Here is a 24,934-nt window from a genome sequence, read left to right as displayed (position 1 = left end):
CACGTCAAGCACAGTGCCTAGCCCACAGCCTACTCCACGCCTTTACTATTCAATTAAGTGGTCTGCCTGGCACTCTTTCAAATCACCACAGAGGTCCAGGCCGCCAATTTACAAAATCACCATTGATGAGCCTAGCTGCACCCTGTAAATAATATATAAAATGTGCAGAAAAATAAATATGAGCTATTGGTTTATACTATGCCCAAAAGATGCAGGCTCACAACCCAACATCAAGGGTCCCCATGTGTGCAATTCTAATACTGGGCAATCATCCCCTCCATAAAATGGTTGTTTTGTCAGTATTTTACATCTGTATTATCACATTTATTAAGGGTGACTGGTGCATCTTGTCTGTGTATTTGTTTCTATTACCTTGGCTGGTAAATACCATTAACTTTTTGTTATGTTTATAACCCCTTAGAAGATGATAATAACAAGATAATAACTATAGAGGACAAAAAAAGGCTGAGATATTAAACATGCACTTTTCATACATGTTTACTAATGATCTGACTGTTCCAGGGATCAATCAACAAGGTAAAAATCAGAGCTCACCACCTGATATAACTATATCAACACAAGAAGTTCGCCTGCGTCTGAGAAAATGAAACATTGCCAAATACCCCAGTCCAGATGGCATTCATCCATGGATATTGAGGGAATTGAGCTCAGTAATTGACAGACCGTTGTATCTCATCCTCTTAGACGCGCTTGTAACAGGGTTGGTGCCTCAGGATTGGAGGATTGCTGACAAAGTATCGATATTTGAGAAAGGTAAGAGGGTGGATCCAGGAACTACCATCTGGTTAGACTGACATCAGTGGTGTGCAAAGTTTTTGGGGGCATTATAAGATATGACCTGCAAAAATATATTACAGAGATTAATATAATAACTGACAACCATCATGTTCTGCAGTGGCTTACAGACATCATCATCACTTCCCCCATTGGGGCTCACAATCTAAATCCCCTATCACTATGTTTTTGGAGTGTGTGAGGAAACCTGAAAACCAGAGGAAACCCACACAAACATAAGGAGAACATAGAAACCCCTTGCAGATCTCCTCCTTGGTGGGATGAGTGATGACGGAATAGAAGACTAGGAGCAGGAGAGTAGAAATGAGATCAGTGGAGGATCGGATAGAGAACTACAATTCCAAGAATGTTGGGGGGCGAGATGCGTATAATATTTTACATTTTTTAACCTCTCGATTTATTATGCTCTGGGGTTTGAAGACACTTTACATCAAAATAAATGTATTTTGTTAGCAATTCGATTCGTATAGAATAAATTTGATACAAAGCAAATTTTCCAGCTTAATTGGAGAGAATCTGACAAATCAAATTTTCTCCTTTCAACTGTCAACATATAGTTACATAGTTACTTAGGTTGAAAAAAAGACCTAGGTCCATCTAGTTCAGCCTTCCTCCACCAGTTCTACATTTGGTCACTTAAGGCTGCTTTACACACAACAACATCGCTAGCGATGTGGCTGGTGAAAGCACCCACCCCCGTCGGTTGTGCGTCACGGACAAAACGCTGCCCATGGCGCACAACATCGCTAGGACCCGTCACACGGACTTACCTGCCTAGCGACGTCGCTGTGGCCGGCGAACCGCCTCCTTTCTAAGGGGGTAGTTTGTGCGGCGTCACAGCGACGTCACACGGCAGGCATCCAATAGAAGTGGAGGGGCGGAGAGCAGCCGCATGAAAGTCACGCCCACCTCGTTGCCAGAGGGCGCAGGTACGGTGTTGTTCGTCAACCCTAGGGTGTCACACGTAGCGTTGTGTGCTGCCGCAGGAACGACGAACAACCTGCATACTGCACCAGCAACGATATTTGGGATTAGAACGACATGTCAACAATCAATGATTAGGTGAGTAATTTTGATCGTTAGCGGTGGCTCTTACGTTTCACAGGCAATGACGTCGCTAATGAGGCCGGGTGTGCATCACAATTTCCGTGACCCCAACTAAATCTCATTAGCGATGTCATTGCGTGTAAAGCCGCTTTAAGTCATTTATAACCAACAATGTTGTGTGTACTGAGGAAATCATCCATCCCTGATATAAAAGCTGTTATAGTATCTGCCATTACTACCTCTTGTGGTCGGCATTCCACAGTCTGACTGCTCTAACATGTCCTTTAATTTTAAAAAAAAGTTAAAAAATCTAGTATTTTTTACTTACTTGCTTGACTTGGTTCTTGATCTACTTTTATGACTTGTGTGAAAATGTTATTTAGTTTTAGGTCAAATTTATGTAGAAATATGTAAAATTCTAAAAAGTTCACAAACTTTCTAACACCACTGTAGGCATTAGACTCTTAAGGCCACTTTACACGCTGCGATATCGTGACTGATATCGCTAGCGTGGGTACCCGCCCCCATCGGTTGTGCGACATGGGCAAATCGCTGCCCGTGCCGCACAACATTGCCCAGACCCGTCACACTACTTACCTGCCCTGCGACGTCACTGTGACCGGCGAAACGCCTCCTTTGTAAGGGGGCGGTTCGTTCAGCGTCACAGTGACGCCACAGCAGCGTCACTGAACCGCCGCCCAATAGAAGTAGACGGGCGGAGAAGAGCGGGATGAACATCCCGCCCACCTCCTTCCTTCCGCATTGCGGGCGGGAGGCAGGTAAGGTGAGCTTCCTCATTTCTGCGGTGTCACATGGAGCGATGTGTGCTGCCGCAGGAACGACAAACTACATCGTTACTGCAGCAGCAACGATATTTGAGAATGGACCCCCATGTCGCCGATGAGCGATTTTGCACGTTTTTGCGACGATGCAAAATCGCTCATAGGTGTCACACGCAACGGCATCGCTAAAGCGGACGGATGTGCGTCACCAATTCCGTGACCCCAACAAGATCGCTTGAGCGATGTCGCAGCATGTAAAGCGGCTTTTAGGTTTGGGTCAGGAGACTCATGAACGGTCCCGATATTACTGCTTCTTCCTTGAACTGTAAGGGCGGCTTTGCACGTTGCAACATCGCACGTGCGATGTCGGTGGGGTCAAATCGAAAGTGACGCACATCCGGCGTCACGTTCGACATCGTACTGTGTAAATGCTAGATGATACGATGAATGAGCGCAAAAACGTCGTTATCGTATCATCGTTGCATTCACTGACAATTCCATAATGCCGGTGCCGCGACAGGTACGATGTAGTTCCTCATTCCTGTGGCAGCACACATCGCTGTGTGTGAAGCCGCAGGAGCGAGGAACATCTCCTTACCTGCCGCCGACGGCTATGTGGAAGGACAGAGGTGGGTGGGATGTTTACATCCTGCTCATCTCCGCCCCTCCGCCGCTATTGGTCGCTTGCCGTGTGACGTCGCTATGACGCCGCACGGCCCGCCCCCTTAGGAAGGAGGCGGGTCGCCAGCCAGAGCGACGGTCGCAGGGCAGGTGAGTGGATGTAAAGCTGGCGTAGCGATAATGTTCGCTACGCCAGCTATCACACGATATTGTACCTGCGACGGGGGGCGGGGACTATCGCGTGCGACATCGCAGCATCGGCTTGCGATGTCGCAACGTGCAAAGCCCGCCTAAGTGTCGAATGGGTGAAACTGGCCTTACTGGTGTGAAATATCCAATGTGTGAATTACTGCTGATATAAGAAGCACAATATGATCTCTTTTCGTCGTTTTATTTTCTGCAGGGCAGTATCGCAATCTCATTTGACTCCCATATACACGTTAATAAAGTTTCATAGGAGGTCGTTTTCAGTGATCTTTGCTTTCCTCTATTATTCCACATTCCTTATGTTTTTCGCAATCAACATGCATAGAGAATTAAGAAAAAAAAGTATGAAATTGAGATTGCAATTAACGTGCAGTAATTGCAGATGTGATGTGCCCAGAGTCATAACATTTTCTAGGCTCCATCAGTGATGTAAATAAACCTGGGGGGATAATTAGAAGTTCACTTTACTTTGTGCTTCCGTGCAAATACTTCAGCGATGATATTCACATCTGATCTGTCCATGCATTTATTTCTCCATCTGTTTGTAATAATGACTACATTTTATTTTATTGTAGCTTTTTTTTTTTTTTTTTTGGGGGGGGGGTCTACAGGGGTGTACAGTTTAATTTGAGTCTTAAAGGGTTAATCTCATAGAACATTTGGACATGCCATAAATATCTGATAGATGTGGATTGCACACTTTTGCACCTGGATCCACTGCTCTCTTCTATCTAGTTATGTGGAAGGATAAACTTAATTTTGGAGCAGAATTTCTGATTCCACTAATGTGTCACTTACTGGGATGCTTCCTGTAGTTTTGATAAAATTACAGTTTTATCAGCACGAGAGTATCAATATAGTACTAGTAAACCCACTTCTATGTAGTCCTCTATAATAAGGAGCTCTGTTTAACCCCACACTCACCACTGATTGGCAGCTTTCTGCCTATGCACAGTGTACACAGAAAGCTGCCAGTAAGTGATATGGGTGGGGTTAAACACAGCTCAGCATTCAAAGAACTGATAGTACTTCAGCAGACAAAACTGAATTAATCAAAAGTAATCTGTCGCGGGTGTTCCTCGTCATTAGGAGATTTGTGACAGGTTTGGGGCTGCAGTTTCACATTGCCTTGTGACACTCTAGACTTTAAATGGGATTTGCTTTCTTTTGGTGCAGCGAGGGTTAATGTAATTTTCCTTGCTAGCAGCTCCTGGTTAGTTCTCCTCAGATGCAGCCGGTTTGTGACTACTCCCATCTCCTTTAAATAGCCATATGATCCACCACTTGATGCCAGTAATAGAATGCATTCTGCTTCTGACCACCTCAGGGCCGTTTCACACATCTGGCTGTTTGCCGGATTAGCGGATCCGGCGCACTCCAGTACAGTGTGATACAGTACAATGGCAGCGCGACAAGCTCCGGTCACATGCTGTCATGTGACTGGAGCATCTGACCCGGAAGTTGCCACGCTGCCATTGTACTGTATCATACTGTACTGGAGTGCACCGGATCCGCTAATCCGGCGAACAGCCAGATGTGTGAAACGGCCCTTAGAGGGAGGAAGTTTTCTAGGAGCTGCTGGTGATCTGCTGCTGAAGGTTTTGTGGTGCTACTCTTTATAGCCGTGTTGTCTGCAGCCTTGGTGTCTGGCTGCAGCTGCGAAATTCGTTGGTATATCCTTTTGTCCATGTCCCACTGAATGTATCCTTGTCCTGTGTGTCCTTACTGTAGTAGTGACATCTAGTGTACTCAGTGCCCATGTCACCATACAGGGTAAGTGGAGGGACAGTAGGGGACTTAGTATGTGATGGCGATGAGGGGAAGGACTTGTATAGGGATGTTAAAGGAGCATAGGGACCAGACACAGGTTAGTGTCAGGAGGTGTCCCATCCATTGCTCCCTACCATCAGGGTCCTCCTCTCCCATTCCATCGCAGTTAAAACCCGGAAAGTCGTTGGTTTGTATGCATCTGTCATGCTGTGTTTTGGACATTCGCCAGTCCGAGAGGGACAATATCCTAGTAAGTGATACATTGTTGGATTCAGGGTCTCTTTTCCTACATTATACTGCTTTCAGATTTGATTTGCAAAAACCTGGAGACAGATTCCCTTAAAATTTTCTTATTTTTATTGTCACTTCTATTTCCCCAACATAGGACACTCGCCTGAAGCTAAGAAGGCTTCACATAAGACAAAAATGTTGGTTGCAATTTTTTGATTGTCTAGGAAATAAGTTTTTATCATTTTCTTTAAGGCTGCTTTACATGTGTCGATTTCTCATGCGATCGCATTCGCCCCCATCGTTTGTGCGGCACGGGCAATTTGTTGCCCGTGTCGCACAATGCTGTAACCTCCCGTCACACGTACTTACCTTCCAAACGACCTCGCTGTGGGCGGCGAACATCCACTTCCTGAACGGGGAGGGACGTTCGGCGTCACAGCGACGTCACACAGCGACCGCCCAATAGAAGCGGAGGGGCAGAGATGAGCGGGACGTAACATACCGCCCACCTCCTTCCTTCCGCATTGCTGGCGGGACGCAGGTAAGCTGCAGTTCATCGTGCCCGGGGTGTCACACGGAGCGATGTGTGCTGCCCCGGGAACGATGAACAACCGGACGTTTGATTTTTTGAAAATGAGCGACGTGTCAACGATGAACGAAAAGGTGAGTATTTCTGCTTGTTCGCGGTCCCACGTAGCTGTCACACGCTACAATATCACTAACGATGCGTCACTTACGATGTGACCCCGCCGACATCTCGTTAGATATATCGTAGCGTGTAAAGCCCGCTTTAGTAAGGAGAAAGATACATAAGTGCCTTTATATTACCAATGTTTGTCTGATGTTTGTTAATGGTATATATTCTGGCAACAGTCATAGAAGGCCACATGATTGGTCCATACAGGCACCAACCTTAAATATGGACATGTCCTATTCTCATCCATTTTGCACTAGAATACTGTATAAGTCCCCATGCCGATCTGTATAACATAAAAAAGAGCTTTTATTCAACCCACCTTTAGGGTGGTCCAGTCCAATATGTGTCGCTGATCTTGATCCCGCACCTCCTCTTTGCTTGAGATTGGCGTCCTCTTTCCCTGCTTCATATGGTTGAAGCGTCCTATGTCATCCACACAGTGTCCTCCATTAGGCTCCTGCGCACACGCACTTCTTTCTGCCCTGCTAAGGACAGAGCAAAGGACAGTAATGCACAGTTCCGGGAAAAAGGTAAAAGAATGCAAAAGAATGCCAACACATGCACACTACAATACTTTACTCTGCCCGCAGCAGAGCAGAGAGATGTGCGCATGCGCAGTAGCACAATGGAGGACTCTGTGTGGATGATATAGGGTGCATCATCCACACAGAGCTGGGAAGGAGGACGGTGATCACAAGAAGAGATGAGGTGCCGAATCAAGACCAGTGACAATCATTGGACTGGACCGCCCTGCAGGTGAGTATAATAAATAGATCTTTTTATGCTATACAGAGAGGCTAAGCTCTTATATAAAGTACTCTAGAATGCTATATATAAGGGCTCACTGGTGGTGGCCAAGGTTTATATGGGAAAAACCTGGTCTCACGGTCGTCTCCCTGTTTTTGGAGGCTAGTGACAAATTTTAGGACTGGAGCCTCTCATCTCCATCCAGCTTTCTACATTTAAATGTTGTTTCATTTCTCTTAGTACTGAAATGGTTAACGACAGTTTTGCTGCTAGCAGCTTTTCCAGCAGTCGTTAGTTAAATGTTTCAGTTGTAGCTGCTTTGTAGCCACGCACCTTAAGGTTTAAACAGAAGTGTTTCCGAGCAATCTCTGCTGAAGATACAAACTCATTATTTTCTGGCTGCCTTGGAGGAAGGTTCTGCTGTGGAGTTTTCCTGTCCTCAGACTTTATCCTTTTTTGTTACTATTCTCCCCTGTCTGTCTTTCCTTACCTTGTGTCTTGTTAGTGCAGCGGTGGGTCTAGTGAACCTCACCTGCACCTCACTAGCCAGGGCATCTATAGAGTCTTCTCAGGGTCTTATGTTCCTGCTCAGCGACAGTTGCAAGGACTGTCTAGTGACTGGCAAGGAGAGTAGGGACAGCTGTAGGTGAGGATAGAAGGTGTTCCACCTACTCATGTGACTAGTTCCATGGATACCCGCTGTTTCTGTCCCCTTTGTTTTTTGTATTTTTATTGTGCATCAGACGCACATAGGTCTGAAATGCTCTCGCCATGCTTGTCATAATCGGCAACCGTGACACCTGGTGACAGGGTCCCTTTAAAAATATAGATATCTGTTTTTGTAATTCTCGACAATTGTATTGAAAAATATCACAAAAATATAGACTTTTGTGCCTTTTTTTTACATGATAGCTCACACTCTAGTTTGACTTGGTGTGTGGATTAATGTAATATGTGGTGAACGTACTTGTCTTCAGTTCTACAGGTGAAATCCTAAAATAGAGAGAAAAAGGGGGGGAAGAAATCTGAAGAAAGAGGATGAGATTCATTAAAACTGACAGAGCAGAAATGCTAGAATATAACATGTGCTAGAGGGAAGAAACATAACAAACGTCCACGGAAACTCCACAACAATTCATCTCGCCAGCTCATCAGCCCCGCTCTCCGCATTTCACAGGTCACAAACCTCAATTGCTTATATTAGACCTTTCCGGGAGAAATTTCTGTTCTGTCAGTCACTCATTAGGATGACTATTGAATCAGTAAGCAGGAGTTACACGGAAGGTAATGACTAAGAGAGAGACTGAATATGATGACAGAGGAGCGATAGATCCGCACCTGCTGAGTGGTCCTAATGAGCGGTCACTGCTCGGCCAGGTAGTCATTTCATATAGATCAAGTGTCGGTAAAATGTGGTCATAGTGATAATGATGGTGATCACTGTTTGCTCTTTACGCCAAATAGGCAAGTTAGTCAACAGCTATAAAAAGGCTTCCGGCTAAAAACAAGGTCGTCTTAGGTTATTTATCAAGCACTGACACAGATCAGCCATAACATTAAAGTCACCTGCCCTATTATGGGAACTATGTGGCACCGCAAGGTTCAGCGCTCGGTATGTTCTCACAGTGTCATGCACGGAGTAGGAGAAATCCGTATACACCATGTGACACATGCGTTCAGACCGACGAGCATCTGATGCACTACAAAAAACACCACAAAAAAAGGTGGGACACTTCAAGAACGGTGGGAGACGGGTGAAAGAACACCTCATGAACTCTTCTCAAGGTGATTCTTGAGCTCTCTAGCATCCCTATACAGGGTGTTTCAACCTGTCTCTGAGCTGGGTACTTAATTCCTAAAAAGCCCCGCAAACACCCCTAGCTAGTGAAATGGCCGGCGGTAGACACTAGTCCCACCGCTGCACTAATAAACACAGAGGGAAAGGAAAGACAGGCAGGGGATCAGCAAAAGGATGCAAACACCAAAATCCACAGCTGTAGACAGACTTCAAAGTAGGAAAAAAATAAAAGATTTTACCATAACTCACTGCAAATATAAGAGTCCAAACTCCATACATGTAATGGTCCTCACATGAATCTGCTTCCCCAAGCAGGAAAGCACAAAATATGTTCCAAAGGAAAAATATGAGAGACCGTAATAAAATCCTTGACACTTTATTCAGGCATAGTTAAAAAAAACATGTTCCAGCCGAATATATCTTTATAACTACGCCTGAGTAAATTATCAAGGATTTTATTATGGTCTCTCACATTTTTCCTTTTGGAATATATTTTAGACTCCAAAGTAGTAGTTGGATGGGCACAGGACACATCTCCAGCAGCTCCTTCCACCAGGATGGCCAGAATAGAATGAATTCTATCAACAGCAAGGACTGTTGGGAAAACTCCCTATTTAAACCTAAAGGGATGTGGGTTCGAAGCAGCACCAAAAGAAAGGAAACTTTGTTTAAATGAGAACTCAAGATGAAAAAGAAAGGCTCCAGTCCAGAACCTGTCACTGGTCTCTAAACAGCAGGGAGACGACTGTGACATATAGCCAGCGGTATTGTTTTTTTTTGTTTTATATCAATTTGTGCAATACTTCAGACAAGGCTAGCATTCGGTACAGTAAACAGGTTCCGTTTTGGTTGCTTTTTTGATGTACTGATTTGTCACAAATCCTGATCCCAGCAAAATAAATGATAATCCTGTGCACGTTGCTTACCTTTTCCTTGCAGATTTGGTGCAGATGAATTCTTTAAGCATTTTTGAATGGGAAATGAATGAATGAATGAATGAGAAAGAGAAAAATCTGCACCCAAAATACATGTAAAAAGTGCACAAAAAAATGCAGATTTAACACTGTGTTTTTCATACCAAGGGAGGCAGAAATGGTAGAATATTGTGAACATCCTCTCCCCCTTGTTGCAGACCCCTTCTGTTCAGAGCTCGGGTGTAGGTTCTGCCACAGCCTGGATAAACAGCTAACAAAGGAGAGAATCTGGCCCCACGAACAGTTCTGTGTCGCGGGTGGAGGGGACGCGCTTTCCACGCTCGGGTCCGGGGCTTCTGCTGCTGCTGCTCGGTGGCTCGAGCGGTGGGCCGGATCCGGGGACTCGAGCAGCGCTCCTCACCCGTGAGTGAAAAGGGGGTGGTATGTTTAGGGAGATTGTTCGTGACGCCACCCACGGGACGTGGTGATGATGGAACCACCGCTGCTGGTAACGGGGTTCCCGGGAGAGATGGTATGGTGCAGCTGGGATGTTGTCCGATCCGTGGGTAGGGGGTTGGTGATCCCCGGGCCCGGTGATGTAACGGGAAGGCTGGATAGTTGGGGTGCAGGGACTGTGCAGCGCGGTGCCGGACAGCACTGGTGTACTCACTCAGACAATCACTGACAGAGTCGCTGGTAAACCAAAACGGCCGGATGGACGGGTCCCGCAGCCGGCTGCAGTGTTTTTGTTGTGCTTTCCCCGGACGGCTGATGGTGGCTGTCTTTCCCTGCACCTTTTAGAATGTTCTGACTCCTGCTTGCCCACCGGTAGTCCGCTCCCTGGCGTATAGGTGCCCTAGGAGCCCGTTTTTCCCGCAGGCGCTGGCCCTTGGATATCTAGCCTGTGGCGGTGGCTGTTTATCCTCACGGTGTGAGCGGTTGCCTTCTGTCGGGACTTGGTTGTTGAGAAACCCCTGGGGTTCCTGTCACACTCGGATTTGACTATTGATGGTGGCTCCAAGCCTGGTCGGGGTCCGATGGCCCTGCCTGTGTGCTTAGCTTCACTCCGCTCCCCGGTTCGGTACCGGCAGGCCAACGCCCGACCCCGGTCCTTACGGCTTCGCAGAGTTCCACCAACTCCTGCAGACGGCCACCACTGTCTGCCAACCTTGCTGTCAGTGCCTGGGCTCCTACCCAGACACCTGAAGTGTTTACTCCTCTCACTTTCACCTCCAAAACTGATCTGACACTTTTCCCGCCTCCAGGCCTGTGAACTCCTCGGTGGGTGGGGCCAACTGCCTGGCTCCGCCCCACCTGGTGTGGACATCAGACCTTGGAGGGAGGCAACAAGGGTTTTTGGTTGACTGTTGTTACTGTCTATTGTGGGGGGTGTGTATGTTGGTATATATGTGACTACCTGGCTAGTCCAGGGCGTCACACTCCCCCTTAGTAAAATGCAGACCGTCCGCGGGCTGCCCGTCCATCACCAGTTTTATTTTTCAAACTGCAAAAGATAAATAACATATTAAACATTCAACGTAAGTATGTTTTCAAATCTTCCCCTACGGGAGGTACAGTGCTTTAACGTTTCAAACGGTAAACATTTTTATTAAAACAGACGGGTTCATGGTAATCCGCTTCCCCACCCAAATAACCTGATCCTTGATGCTGCCCCTAAGAAACGGGCAGCACCCCTTTACCCCAGTCCAAGTCCAGGTTACCCGAGCGGGAACGGGTATGGTGTCTCGCACCCGGCTGTCACTTCAAGGGACCCCACGTCCAGGGGGACCCCTGACCCCCGGAAGATGGCCACCGGTCCTGGCGGTGGCCGGGCCCCAGCCTGCTCTGCTGCGGGCCCTTCCTCCAATCTGCCTCTCCGGAGGTGGCACGGACGGAGAATCAGCCCACAAATTATTTACAGGCCCACAAGTTCGTGGGTGGCCTGCTAGTTCTCGGCCATGTTCATGTGCAGTTTCTCATGTGGGCGGTAAAACACAGAGAGTCCCTCCGGCAACGGCCGGGATAATCACTGGTTGCTGATCAGGTGAAACTTCGGTTTTGATTAGTGTTGATTTGACAGAAAACATGGTGCTGAGGGTCCCAACGGGGACAACTTTCTCCTTTTCCTCATCTTTAAACAGCAATCCCGAGGCACAGCTGCCGTTGCTGCCGCTCCCGGTGTGGAGCACCTTCTGCTTGCTCCGGTTCAGGTGGTGTGGGGGATGGGCCCAGACAGAGCCCCTCCGTGGCGGCTACAACCGGTACCTTCGATAATGAGGGACCCCGCTGTGACGTGGCCTGCTCTGCCTTCTGGCAGTTGCATCCCCGCCGTGCCTCAGCCGAGGCCCGGGGTCTGGGAGTGGTTGACGGGACTTGCGGTGCTGGCCTCTGGTCGAGGATCGCCTCCGCTGCGGCCGGGCGGACTGCCGGGGCCGTCGTCATCTCCGTCACAGTCGGGATGGAAGCCGGGACGGGTGCCAGGGCGGTGACAAAGGTAAGGCCCAGGGGTCGCAGGTCTGGGCCCTCTCCCTCAGACGCTGCGGGCACTGCTACCGGTTACAGGGGTAACGGGTCGGTCGGGGCGTTGGCCGCGGGCATGGGCAGTGAGGGAGGTAGTGTGGTGGATGGCAGCAGGCCGGGCCCCTCAGCCGTATCGACCGATCCCTTGGGGACATAGGGGCCTGGGTCGCTTACCCGCTACTCTGAGACCACCTCCACTTTGGATGCCCAATTGGTTGTGGCCAGGACCTTCATCTCCGATGGCCACTTTGCCAGCATGAAGTGGACTTGGGCCTGGAGCTCCTGGCACATCTTTCGGCTGGATCCAGGAACGTGTTCCGGCAGAGTCCTGGCGTCCCTGCACGCTGCAGCGCTAGTTACATGCCGCCGCGGCTGCGACCGCCACTCCTCCAACGGCTCCGTCGGGCGCAGACATCTTTTTCCCGTCCTCCCTTGGTTCTCTTTAGCACTTCCTCTTTTGGGGGCGGGACTTCGCTTTTCGCGCCTTCCCTGCTCGGGGAAGATGCTCGAGCGGGAAATCTTCACGCCAAAGATGGCGGCGCTTCAAATTTTTCGGCCGGACGTCGCCGACGGGGACTGCAAGGCGCACTTCTACTGGTAGGTAGATCGATTCTATCCTGTTCGTGACACCAAGTTGTCGTGGGTGGAGGGGACGCGCTCGCCACGCTCGCGTCCGGGGCTTCTGCTGCTGCTGCTCGGTGGCTCGAGCGGTGGGCCGGATCCGGGGACTCGAGCAGTGCTCTTCACCCGTGAGTGAAAAGGGGGTGGTATGTTTTTGGGAGATTGTTCGTGACGCCACCCACGGGACGTGGTGATGATAGCACCACCGCTGCTGGTAACGGGGTTCCCGGGAGAGATGGTAGGGTGCAGCTGGGATGTTGTCCCCTCCGTGGATAGGGGGTTGGTGATCCCCGGGCCCTGTGATGTAACGGGGAGGCTGGATGGTTGGGGTGCAGGTACAGCGTGGCGCGGTGCCGGACGGCACTGGTGTACTCACTCAGACAATCACTGACAGAGTCGCTGGTAAACCAAAATGGCCGGATGGACGGGTCCCTCAGCTGGCTGCAGTGTTGTTGTTGTGCTCTCCCCGGACAGCTGATGGTGGCTGCACCTTTTAGAATGTTCTGACTCCTGTGGTTGCCCACCGGTAGTCTGCTCCCCGGCGTATAAGTGCCGTAGGTGCCCGTTTTGCCCGCAGGCGCTGGCCCTTGGATCTCTAGTGTCGCGGGCGGAGGAGGGGACGCTGCACTCTCCCACTGCTCGGGTACGGCTGCTGCTGCTCTGTGGTGGCTCGAGCGGTGGGCCGGATCCCGGGGACTCGAGCGGCGCTCCTCGCCCGTGAGTAAAAAGGGTGGGGATTTGATTGTGGGGGATTAGAGTATTGTCCGTGACGCCACCCACGGTTGTGGTGATATTGGTGACACCACCACTGCTCTGGACGGGGATCCCGGGAGCGGTGACAGGGAGCAGCTTTGTTGTTAGTTCTCCCCTCCGTGGGTAGGGGGTTGGTTGTCCCAGGGCCCGGTGATGGGGTAGGAGTGGATGGCAGGCGAGTTACGGGGCCTGGCGAGGTGCAGGGTCGCGGGGGCAGCGCTGTGCCGCACGGCACGGTGGTACTCACTCAGCCAATGATGAGGACACAGTTCTCGGTAAAACACACGGCTGGATGGACGGGTCCCACAGACGGCTGCGGTGTTGTTTTCTCCCGGCAGGTTGATGGTGACTGCCTTTCCCTGCACCTGTGTACTGTAACGGTTCCAATGGGTTCCCACGGGTAACCCGCTCCCCAGCTTGGATATGGGCCGGAGGAGCCCCTTTTGCCCGCAGGCTCTGGCCCTGGGAACGGTAGCCTTGGCGGTGGCTGTGTTTCCCTCTCACGGTTGGACTGTTGCCTTCTGTCGGGACTTGGCTGCTGGGAAACCCAGGAGGTTCCCTTCGCTGACGGATTTGGCAAATTCATGGCGACTCCTAGCCTTGCCGGGGTCCATAAGCCCCTGCCAGATGGTGCTGACTTCTCTGTGTACCGGTCCGGTACCGCCGGGCCACCGCCCGTCCACGGTCTTTACGGTAGACTCCGATAGGCCACTCCTGCAGACGGTCACCACCGTCTGCCAACCTTGCTGTACCACCCGGGCCACACACCCGGACGCTGTCAGTTAGTTGCTCCACTACCACTTTTCCTCCTTCCACTTTCACCTCGAAAACTAATCTGAACTCCAAAACTCAACTGCCTGGTTTTCCCGCCTCCAGGACAGTGTACTCCTCGGTGGGCGGGGCCAACCTCCTGGCCCGCCCCCCTGGTGTGGACATCAGCCCCTGGAGGAAGGCAACAAGGGTTTGTGTCTGACTTCGGTGTGCCTGACCGGGAGTGTGGGGTGTGTAGGTGTTGTTCTCTGTGGCCCCTAGCTTGTCCAGGGCGCCACATTAGCCTGTGGCGGTGGCTGTATATCCTCACAGTGTGAGCGGTTGCCTTCTGTTAGGACTTGGTTGTTGAGAAACCCCTGGGGTTCCTGTCACACTCGGATTTGACTATTAACGGCGGCTCCAAGCCTGGTCGGGGTCCGATGGCCCTGCCTGTGTGCTTAGCTTCACTCCGCTCCCCGGTTCGGTACCGGCAGGCCAACGCCCGACCCCGGTCCTTACGGCTTCGCAGAGTTCCACCAACTCCTGCAGACGGCCACCACCATCTGCCAACCTTGCTGTCAGTGCCTGGGCTCCTACCCAGACACCTGAAGTGTTTACTCCTCTCACTTTCACCTCCAAAACTGATCTGACACTTTTCCCGCCTCCAGGCCTGTGAACTCCTCGGTGGGTGGGGCCAACCACCTGGCTCCGCCCCACCTGGTGTGGACATCAGACCTTGGAGGTAGGCAACAAGGGTTTTTGGTTGACTGTTGTTACTGTCTAGGGTGGGGGGGGTGTATGTTGGTATGTATATGACTACCTGGCTAGTCCAGGGTGTCACACTCTGCGCGTTTGATAATTAAGGTTCAGCTTACACCCAAAACATGTAGATGCGGGCGGTATTATAACGCTGTTTTACTTGTCATCTGATCTCGTGTGTTTGACTTTACTCTGTTAAAGAAGAACCTCTTCGTGAAGTCAAATTTTCTCCTTTATTAGCTATGCAGAAACAGTGCAGAAATTTCTGCACCAAATACTTAAAGGGAACCTGTCAGGTGTAATGTGCACCCAGAACCACGAGCAGTTCTAGGTGCATATTAGTAATCCCTGCCTATCTGTCCCTGTATACACTAGCATAGATAAAGGCATCTTTAGAAAAAGTATTTCTAAAGATCCTTTATGATATTGTGGCGCCCTGGACTAGCCAGGTCATCACAGGTACTACAGCACACACACCCACCCTGAGACAGGCACATCAGCCAGACACAAAATCCTTGTTGCCTCCCTCCAGGGGCTGATGTCCACACCAGGTGGGGTGGAGCCAGGCGGTTGGCCCCACCCACTGAGGAGTTCACAGTCCTGGAGGCGGGGGAAGGAAGTCAGTCAGTGCAGAGTCAAGTTAAGAGAGGAGTGAAGGAGAAGTGGAGGAGCGAACTGACCGTGTCCGGGTGTGTGGCCCGGGCACTAAGAGCAAGGTTGGCAGACGGTGGTGGCCATCTGCAGGAGAGGCAGATCAACGCGGAACCGTAGGACCGGGGACGGGCGGTGGCCCGCCGGTACCGAACCGGGGAGAGAAGTGAAGCCAGCACACTCAGGCAGGGCCTACGGACCCCGACCAGGCTTGGAGTCGCCATTAGAGGTCAAATCCGTCAGTGACTGGAACCCCAGGAGATTCCTAACAGCCAAGACCCGATTGAAGGCACCCGTCCGACCAGCAAAATGAAATACAGCTACCGCCACAGCTAGAGTTCCAAGGGCCAGAGCCTGCGGGCAAAAGGGCTCCTCCGGCACATATATACGCTGGGGAGCGGGTTACCGGTGGGAATCCATCGGGACCGAACATACACACAGGTGCAGGGAAAGGCAGCCACCACTAACCGTCCAGGAGAAGCCACAGCAGCCGGCTGCGGGACCCGTCCATCCAGCCGTTTGGTTTACCAGAGACTTTGCGTACCTTTGTGGCTGAGTGAGTACTACCGTGCCGTCTGGCACCGCACTGCGCAGTCCAAGCACCCCTGCACCCATCCAACCCTGCCTCCCTGTCATCTCACCGGGCCCCGGGACCACCAACCCCTAGCCACGGAGGGGGAAAAGAACATCCCAGCTGCTCCCTGCCATCGCTCCCGTGATCCCCGTCACCAGCAGCGGTGGTGCCCAACCTCACCACAACCCGTGGGTGGCGTCACGGACCAAATCCCTAAACCAAACTACCCCCTTTCACTCACGGGCGAGGAGCACCGCTCGAGTCCCCGGATCCGGCCCACCGCTCGAGCCACCGAGCAGCCATCGCAGCAGCGCCGGACCCGAGCGTTAGCGAGCGCAGCGCAGCGGCGCCCTTCCCCGCCCGCTACAACTTGGCGTCACGAACAGGATCTTACCGTTCTGCCGGCTGGTAGAAGTGCGCCTTGTGCCCCGCCGGCGGTGTCCGGCCGAAAAATATCAGAATCCGCCATCTTGGGCGCGAAGATTTTCCCGCTCGAGCGTCTTCTCGAGCAGTGGAGGCGCGAAAGCCAAAGCCCCGCCCCTGAAGAGGAGGTGCCGAGAAAAGACCAAGGGGGACGGATGGCGTCCGGCCGCATGTGAACCGAGGCCATAAAAGCAGGGACGCCAGGACTCTGCCACCATTTGGTTCCTGGAAGATACCGCTGCCAGCATGTACCGTCCGTCCGGTAACCCCGCAGTCCCCGAGCCCGCGCCCGGCACCGCAGCGTGGGTGGAGGTCCGGACCGTCCAACTGAGCAGCCGCCTGCAGGTCCAAATGCAACTCCTCCTGGAGGAGTGGGAGACCGACATGGCGGATGTGGTGGCGGCCATATGGAGACGCAAGGTGGAGAAGGTCTTGGAGGAGCGGGTAAGCGACCCACGCCCCTGTGTTCCTACAGGATCGGTCGTCATGGCTGAGGGGCCCAGTCTGTGCCCGCTCACCCTGCTGCCTTCCCCGCTACCCGTGTTGGCTGCTGCCGCCCTGCCACTAGGCCCGCTACCCGCACAACCGCTAGCGGAACCCTGCCCGTCCGCCTAAGCGGACCAGCCTGCAGCTGAAGCCCGCAGACGCCCCGAGTCGCTTCCCTGGAAGCTCCCGAAGGCATCATCCATCTGCGAAGACTTACCGGTGGCGCCGGAAGTGACCGTGCCCTGTCCCGTCCCGGCTCCGGTGATCCGTCCCGTGCAGGAGGAGGCGAAGGTCAAGCGGGAGAGGACCACTGTACCCGTTCCCCACGCCTCGGCTGAGGCTGCGCCGGGTCGTTGCTGCGAGGCGGCGCCCCAGGCCATGTCACCGCGGGATCTTCCACCGAGGGCGCCAGTAGTGGGCAGTGTAGTGGAAGTCCCGCGGGGCCCGACCCGCGCGCAGGGGCAAGCAGCCGCCCCTTACTGGGACAGGGAACCGACCCCGCTGGGCTGAGAGATTGTGGAGAGGGAGAGGAGGAAGGCTGAGCTGATAGCCCACACCATACAAGAGAAGGAGAACCTCCGCAGAGCCACCTTCCGGGTACGGGGCCGAGATACGAGGGTCAGGTATGAAGATTTGACCCCCGCCGGGGTTATGGATTTACTTTTGAGCCGGGCCTGGAAGCCGAGGTGTTTGTGGCCCGTCGGGATGTCAATGCCCATCTACCAGAGGGCCACCCGGGTCGCAACTTGTTCCCAGGTGACTTAGTAACCTACACGCGGCACTGTGGAGAGAGGGGCTGGTTTGCCCTTGATGCGAAGCTGAGAGGGGGCCAGGAGACCCAAGAACTGTCCCAGTCCCCTCCTCCGGCCTGCGATGTGGATCTGAAGTAAGGCAGCGGTCCCTCCGTTGCACCGTTGTCCCCGTTGGGACCACCAGTACCGTTAACCTGTTAAGTGAATGACTGTGAATCAACCGAGTAAATCATCTGATTATCCGTCCGAAGAGAACCGTCCCCATTGGGACTGGAGTTGTTGTCCCCTGATTAACCGTTGATTACCCCCTACCATGCATAAGAAACTGCTTATGGACATGCCTGAGAACTTGCAGGGCACCCACGAACTGGTGGGATTGTAAATAGGTTGGGGCATGGTTCCGTTGCCGCCTCCGGAGAGGCTGATTTGGAGGATGGGCCTGGAGGAAAGAGATGGCCCAGGCCCGCCACTACCGCAACCGGTGGCAATCCTCCGGGGGTCAGGGGTCCCCCATGGACGTGGGGTCCCCTGAAGTGACAGACGGGTGCGAGGCACCGTACTCGTTCCCGCTCGGGCACCCTGGATCTGGACTGGGGTCAAGGGGTGCTGCCCACTTCTTAGGGGCAGCATCAGGGCCAGGTTGCTTGGGTGGGAGAGCGGAAGCCGTCCGTTGTTATTAAAAATGTAAATATATATATATATATATGTTTTGCAACATTCAAGATGACCTGAAGCATGCTTAATGTTTACCGTTACATGTTATTTATTCTTTTTACAGTTTGCAAAATAAAACCGGTGATGGACGGGCAGCCCGCGGACGGTGTGCATTTAACCAAGGGGGAATGTGGCGCCCTGGACTAGCCAGGTTATCACAGGTACTACAGCACACACCCCCACCCTGAGACAGGCACATCAGCCAGACACAAAATCCTTGTTGCCTCCCTCCAGGGGCTGATGTCCACACCAGGTGGGGTGGAGCCAGGGGGTTGGCCCCACCCACTGAGGAGTTCACAGTCATGGAGGCGGGGGAAGGAAGTCAGTCAGTGCAGAGTTGAGTTAAAGGAGGAGTGAAGAAGTGGAGGAGCGAACTGACCGTGTCCGGGTGTGTGGCCCGGGCACTAAGAGCAAGGTTGGCAGACGGTGGTGGCCGTCTGCAGGAGAGGCAGATCAACGCGGAACCGTAGGTCCGGGGACGGGCGGTGGCCCGCCGGTACCGAACCGGGGAGCGAAGTGAAGCCAGCACACTCAGGCAGGGCCTACGGACCCCGACCAGGCTTGGAGTCGCCATTAGAGGTCAAATCCGTCAGTGACCGGAACCCCAGGGGTTTCCTAACAGCCAAGACCCGATTGAAGGCAACCGTCCGACCAGCAAAAGGAAATACAGCTACCGCCACAGCTAGAGTTCCAAGGGCCAGAACCTGCGGGAAAAAGGGCTCCTCCGGCACATATATACGCTGGGGAGTGGGTTACCGGTGGGAATCCATCGGGACCGAACATACACACAGGTGCATGGAAAGGCAGCCACCACTAACCGTCCAGGAGAAGCCACAGCAGCCGGCTGCGGGACCCGTCCATCCAGCCGTTTGGTTTACCAGAGACTTTGCGTACCTTTGTGGCTGAGTGAGTACTACCGTGCCATCTGGCACTGCACTGCGCAGTCCAATCGCCCCTGCACCCATCCAACCCTGCCTCCCTGTCATCTCATCGGGCCCCGGGACCACCAACCCCTACCCACGGAGGAGGAAAACAACATCCCAGCTGCTCCCTGCCATCACTCCCGGGATCCCTGTCACCAGCAGCGGTGGTGCCCAACCTCACCAGAACCCGTGGGTGGCGTCACGGACCAAATCCCTAAACCAAACTACCCCCTTTAACTCATGGGCGAGGAGCGCCGCTCGAGTCCCCGGATCCGGCCCACCGCTCGAGCCACCGAGCAGCCATCGCAGCAGGGCCGGACCCGAGCGTTAGCGAGCGCAGCACAGCGGCGTCCTTCCCCGCCCGCGACAATATGCTAATGAGTGAAGGAACTAGTTGCATTTTCCCTATTAAAGTCCACCCTTTTAGCATGTGAGGGTGTTAACATGCTATTCAAAGTCCAGCATCATCAGCAGTGATGAATGTACCTGTGTCCTTTGTCACTGCTTCAAAGTGCTGGCTTTAGGGTACGTATGATCAGAATGCCTGGCACTTCCAGTTATGCTCACTAGACCTCTCTGAAATCAGGATGCATACACTCGGCTTCATAGTGCGCATGAACGGAAGTGCCGGGCATCCTGATCATGACCACTGACCCTAAGTCCGGCGTTCTGAATAGGTGACAACAGACACAGGTACGCATGCCACCGCTGATGACGCTGTCCTATGTACATTGAATAGGATGTTAGCACGCCCCTATGAGCGTGCTGCCCTGCTAAGTGGGTGGAATGAGCACAAGGATGCTGGCCTCATTTGCATCTTATAATAGATCTTTAGAAATACTTTTTCTAAAGATCTCTTTATCTATGTTAGTGTACTGTATACAGAGATAATAGACAGGGATTAGAAATATGTGTGAAGGGGGGGCTATAGATATATGTTGATGAAATACTTGATTACACTTGAAACGTAGGGGATTGTGGAAGATGACCGATGAAACACATTATTTACCTTACATAAATTTGCTCAGACATATGCATGTGACACAGATCTAAGATGGCACCTGCATCTGTGGCGCCCCTGAGGCTCTGGTCGCCACATGGTACCACATTTACACCTTACACACAGCTTAGGAGCCTTCTCACAGGGGGACGGCACAGGGTAGGCAGGGGGGTGGCCATCAAGATTCATGGGTCTTCCCCGGTCACTGAAGCCAGCCACCTGGGGGGTGGGTTCCACAGGGGGTAAAGGTAGGCGCAACACACTAATTCAGACAGTCATGTCGGGACCATAGTTCTGACAAGAAACCTCTGGAACTCTTGGACTTCACTAGGCCTGGGGCTTGGAGCGGGAGCTCAGTCCAGGTTCCTAATTGCTGAGGGGGACATCCTAGAAAAAGGACACCCTCTCACTCTCTCTCTTCAAACACCGGTGGTGGCCCCTCACTTGCTTGGGATTGACCGGATCCCATGATGGTAGAGAACAGCACCTGGGTGCAGCTTTAAAGCAGTGAGTAAAAGAACCTGGAACCGCAGTTGCTTACTCAGACTCTGTTTAGTGACGCCGTCACCCCATGCTTCGGCGCTTCCAAGGGACTATCAACCGCCGTGATCCCACCCGGGGCCCGCTCCACCTGTGGGGAACGACACCATCCTGGCTGCCATAACACCCGCCCCGGTGAGGAATTCTGCAACAGTGGCTACTCCATTGCCGCGTACCACAGGAGGCGTCACGACAAACTTTCCCCAATCACCCCGCTTTCCCTTCATTTGATGTACGCCTCGGGGCAAAGGAATCGGCAAAGCCACCCGTGACATCGCCTGACCCGGCCCTCAATGTTCTGGCAATGAGTAGGTTAACCACCTGCCCCGTGGGGCACTGCACATAATGCTGACTACACCCTACGCTGGTGACGAAGCTCACCATATAAGAAGAAAATTCAAGACCAACCAATCACCAGAAGACACGTCTACGAAGGCTTGCTGAAAGCTGACTACGCCTCCCTTTCCTGTCTATATAAACTGATGCTTTACTAAGTTAAGCAGTAGTAGCCGCACCCTTCTCTGATCAAGGAGAGGTTTACATCCGACCGTGTGTCTGGTGTCATTCTTCCACGCATGCACTTTATCCATATCAATTAGGTGAGAAGCAGGCAACTCGGGGACACCTGTGGTGTCTACCCTAACATATGCACCTTTAAGATGTTCACTTACCCTTAGTTTACTCCTGTACTGTTCGTAGCTCCAGACTCTAGTAAGAAATGTAAAGGGGTCAACACTCGCCAATCTCAAGAGCAGATTATTATTATTATTTATTATTATTATTATTATTTATTATTATAGCGCCATTTATTCCATGGCGCTTTACAAGTGAAAGAGGGTATACGTACAACAATCATTAACAGTACAAGACAGACTGGTATAGGAGGAGAGAGGACCCTGCCCGCGAGGGCTCACAGTCTACAGGGAATGGGTGAGGGTACAATAGGTGAGGACAGAGCTGGTTGCGCAGTGGTCTACTGGACTGAGGGCTATTGTAGGTTGTAGGCTTGTTGGAAGAGGTGGGTCTTGAGGTTCCTCTTGAAGCTTTCCACGGTAGTGGAGAGTCTGATGGCGCATCCTTGGTTTTGCCCTTATTTTTCATAGCCATTAAGCATCTGTCCTGGCTAAGCCAGACTCGGCCCCCTTCCCCTATGGCCGCTGCTATTTGCTGTGCTCAACATCAGCTTTAGCGAGTTTCTCTCCACTATACAGATGTATAAGTAGCTTCTACTGTCACCACCTTTTTTTTACTCAACCCCCTTACATTGTATAGTAAAGTCTTGTGGCTACAGCCCTCTCTTCTTCTGTACTAGTCTATCTATCAATAAGCTCATATGTTATACACTTAAATCCATTATATACACTATGGTAAACATAGCAAAAAGGCAATGGTATTTACCAGCCAAGGTCATAAAAACAATCACCCCCTCCATGAACTGGTAGATTGAGAGAGATTGTTTCATCAGTATTTTGCGCTTGTGTAACCTCCTTAATTAAGAGGGACTGTTGCATCCTCTCTGTGCCTTTGTTTCTATGACCTTGGTTGGTAAATACCATTATCTTTTTGCTATGTTTATTAATGAACTATCTTGTAACTATTTTTTTCCTTATTTCTTTGACTATGCTTTCTATTTTCCTGTAGCATAGTGACTTCCAAGACATCTTGACCCTTGACGTTGGGTTGCGAGCTTGCATATTTTGGCCAAAAAATAAACCAAATACCTCATATTTATTTTTCTGCACATCTAATATATAAAGCTGAGTGTGTGTATGTATGTGTGTATGTATATATGTCCGCTAAAGGAATCCGCACCGTCACATTTACAATCACAAAATTTTGCACAGACGCTCCATGTGACTCAGGGAACGTCATAGACTATGTTTTGAGAGGAAATTTTAACCCTGCACGTTGCAATTATTTGCCAAAAAACCTGCCTCTATTAAAGTCAATGGAGCTGGGAGCCATAATGCAGCCAGAACTTCAGAAGAATGCGCAGCCACGCCCTTGAATGGAATGTTGGCGTGTCACAATGCATAGTAACATAGTAACATAGTTTGTAAGGCTGAAGGAAGACCTTATGTTCATCTAGTTCAGCCTATTTTAGTGCTGCTGTTCTCCAGTGTTGAAGCAGTGGAAAGCAAAAACCCACAGAGTAGAAGCCAATTTTCTACATAAGGAAAAAAAATTATTTCCCGACTCCTAATCTGGGTCAACTATCTACCTGTAATATTATGTTATTCATAACCTTCTATACTGTTGCTATCAAGAAAAGCATTCATTCCGCTCTTAAATTCATTCAGTGAGTTGGCCATCACCACTTCCTCAGGAAGAGAGTTCCAGAGCCTCACTGCTCTTACCGTGAAGAACCCTCTTCTATGCTGGTGCAGACATTTTCTTTCCCCCAAACAAAGAGTATGTCCCCTTGTTCTTGTCACAGTCCTTGGTACAAACAGATCATGGGAGAGATTTCTGTATTGCCCTCTGATATACTTGTACATATTTATTAGGTCTCCCCTAAGTCTTTTCTTTTCTAGAGTAAATAGACCTAATTTTGATAACCTTTCTGGGTATTGTAATGCACCCACTCCAGTCATTATTTCAGTTTTCCACCTCTGAACCTTTTCAAGTTCAGTAATGTAGCCAGGGAAAGAGACAGACACAGACAGACAGACAGGGAAAGAGACAGAGAAAGAGACCGACAGACAAAGACAGACAGAAAGATAAAGAGACACAGGGAAAGAGACAGAGAGGGAAAGAGACAGACAGGGAAAGAGACAGGGAAGGAGACAGACAGACAGGGAAAGAGAAACAGACACAGACAGGGAAAGAGACACAGACACGGACAGGGAAAGAGAAAGACAGACAGGGAAAGAGATACACAGACAGAGACAGGCAGAGACAGACAGACAGACAGACAGATAAAGAGGCAGACAGAGAGAGAAACAACAAACATAGATAAACACAGACAAAGAGACAGACAGACAAAAAGAGACACAGGGAGAGAGACAGAAAGGTAAGAGACAGACAGGGAAAGAGATAGACAGGGAAGGAGACAGACAGGGGAAGAGACAAACAGACACAGACAGGAAAAGAACCAGACAGACAGGGAAAGAAACAGACAGACAGGGAGAGAAATAGACAGACAAAGAGATAGAGAGACAGATAGGGAAAGAGATAGAGACAGAGAGAGAGAAAGACAGACACAGACAGAGAGGGAGACAGACAGAGACTGGGAAAGAAACAGAGAGACAGTTACTATACTGGGCAACGCCGGGTACTACAGCTACTATTATATATTTTTACAGGGTGCAACCAGGCTTATCAATGGTGACCTTGTAAACTATTAGCATGTACCTGTGTGGTGCTTTGAGAGAGTGCCAAGCAGCCCACCTAATTGAATAGTAGGGGTGTGTAATAGGTCGTTGGCTCGGGACTGTGCTTCATATGTGCGTTTCGCACATTATGCAAGCTTCATCTGTGGGCAATATCCACCCAGCGCGATTTATCAAAGCTTTGAAGCCAATATTCTAACTGAAAAGAATTTGAAAAGTTGAAACATGTTGGTGCAACTAGGCACTGAGTTAAAATTAGACAACTTTTGGCGTTTTCACACCTTTTTCATCTAGCTTTAATAGAGTGGGCAGAGCTGGGACAGGAAGGGAACATAACGACCGACGCTCATTAAATTCATACCAAGAGACGTCGTTCGCTACGCCACAAATCATATGCTGCTTTATGAATCAGGTGTGTTTGCTTCAAGCATATCTCATCAAAACTGGCATGAAGAACACCGGTTTTCATGTATCGGACCCTACATATTTTATTCTAGAGCAGGTCA

This window comes from Anomaloglossus baeobatrachus, chromosome 1, assembly GCF_048569485.1.
Source record: "Anomaloglossus baeobatrachus isolate aAnoBae1 chromosome 1, aAnoBae1.hap1, whole genome shotgun sequence".
Lineage (NCBI taxonomy): Eukaryota > Metazoa > Chordata > Amphibia > Anura > Aromobatidae > Anomaloglossus > Anomaloglossus baeobatrachus.
The sequence above is the reverse complement of the archived record's forward strand: the minus strand, read 5'-3'. Positions refer to the sequence as shown.